Here is a 2,050-nt window from a genome sequence, read left to right on the forward strand (position 1 = left end):
AAGAGGAGAAGGAGAAGGCTGAGTGGTAAGCTGTGTGTGTGTGTGTGCGTGTGCGTGTGTGTGTGTGTGTGTGTTCCGCCCACAGCGTGTGACTGACAGTGTTTGTGTTTCAGTCGAGACGAGAGGAGATGGATTGAAAAGCAGAATCGAGCGTCCAGAGCTCAGAGGAAGAAGGAGGAGATGAACAGAATACGAACACTAGTTGGTACAGTCTCTCAGAACCAACACACACACACACACACACTGCACTGATCATATGATGCACGGCGCAGGACCCCCTGCTGACCGTTACTGACACTGATGGCTTGTGTTGCCTCGCTGCAGATACGGCCTACAGCTGTGACCCTAGAATAAAGAAATTCAAAGAAGAAGAAAAGGCCAGGAAGGAGTCTGAGAAAAAGGCCAAAGCTGAAGCCAAGAAGAGAGAGCAGGAGGAGAAGGAGCGGGTGAGTCTCATTTCCCTTCAGTGGATTAATCAATAAACATCATCTTTATCTTTCAATCTGACGGTGACGCAGATGAAGAAAACGTTCCTGATTAAAAGGCTTTTGCTGTGTTCATGTGACGTGGAAGATGCTGTAATTGTCAAGTCAGTTTTGTTAACCCTTAGTGCCCGCTTTAATATCACACACACCCGTATGCGTGCAAAATGTGCCTTTCAGAATCAAGCTTTACAAAATATTACACATTAATATTATTTACTACTTTTCATTGAGTTAATTTTTGGAATCAACATCAGTCCTAATCATAAATATCAAATATTGAGCAACTTTCAGAATTTTAATCCTTTAAATGCATGAATTTTATTCCTGTTTTGATTATTTTTGGCTGTGTTCATGCATATGGTATACATTTAGGGAAGATTGTGGTTTTTTTGTTTAATCTTTGAATTTCCAGCTCAGCTCCTACAATAAGTCTAAAATACTCAGTTGAAACTAAATTTTTACATTCATGTTGTTGAGTTGAAACTAAATTTTTACATTCATGTTGTTGAGTGCAAAACATGCTTTTTGAAACTCATTCAAACTGACATTTTTGATCCCGCAGCCATCAAAGCATAAAAACATGCGCTGTATTATTTCTGGGTGTCATTCTGGGATTTTGCTCTGGAATTTTTACTATTTCCACCTGATGACTGATCAGTGATGCTGCTAATCATTGACATATCCCAGACTGTGATAATTTAAAAAAATCTGCTTAATATGTAGTATATTGAAAGTAATTGTTTTTTTTTCCATTGAAAAAGTGACATCATCACAAAAACCTGGCATTTAAAGGGTTAAACATGAATGTTTGATAATGAATATTTGATATTTTTCATTAGGACTGATTTTGGTTAAAAAATTAACTAGATGAAAGTAGAAAATCATAATGTTGTATAATATTTTTATATGCATGTTGTGTGCAGAGCGATGTGTGAGTATTTGACTGCACAAAAAATAATGTCTAAAAATCAATGCTGCTGCTGAGGTTCATTCTTGTTCGCTTTATATGCAGGTTTTTTTTCTCAGTGCAGGGTTACTGATTTTCGTAGCTTCCTCTGGGATGCGTGCTGCTTGCGTCCTGACACTCGGTCTCATCCTTTTTAATATGTCCAGACCTCACGAGAGCACTGAACCCAGGAACGTCCCAAACACAGCAAAATTACATATTTAAAAAAAAAAAACAGGCAGGGCACATAAACACACGGAGAGTGGGTCATAAATGATGATGAGGCTCCTGATAGGTCAGAGTTTGTGTTTGATGGCTTCAGTTTCACTCGTCTATTTAAAACTGGACATAAAGGACAGTGTGTGTTTCCTGTTTCAGACCTGACTTAGTGTGAACAAATATCAGCAACACACTGTAACTAACAAGTAACCACCTGTTATCTACATGTGTGTTTTGATCCAGTACCTTTGTCTATAGAAACATATTTTTTTGTTTGCCTCTATTATTTTCTACTCCTTTTTATTTGTTTTTATTTATTTAATTATACCCTTATTTAATAGTTTTTGTTTATTTAAGTATACCCTCATTTAATTGTTTTTCTTCATTTAATAATACCTTT

General features: G+C 37.0%; 1 long non-coding RNA gene across 1 annotated transcript; it reads left to right on the plus strand.

Annotated features, from left to right (window-relative positions):
* Positions 1–439, plus strand: LOC121966952. The gene is made up of 3 exons (XR_006107636.1): positions 1–25; positions 114–205; positions 325–439. It is a non-coding gene; the product is annotated as an uncharacterized LOC121966952 (long non-coding RNA).
* The last annotated feature ends 1,611 nt before the right edge of the window (positions 440–2,050 follow it).

Source organism: Plectropomus leopardus, unplaced genomic scaffold (assembly GCF_008729295.1).
Source record: "Plectropomus leopardus isolate mb unplaced genomic scaffold, YSFRI_Pleo_2.0 unplaced_scaffold26419, whole genome shotgun sequence".
Classification (NCBI taxonomy): Eukaryota; Metazoa; Chordata; class Actinopteri; order Perciformes; family Serranidae; genus Plectropomus; species Plectropomus leopardus.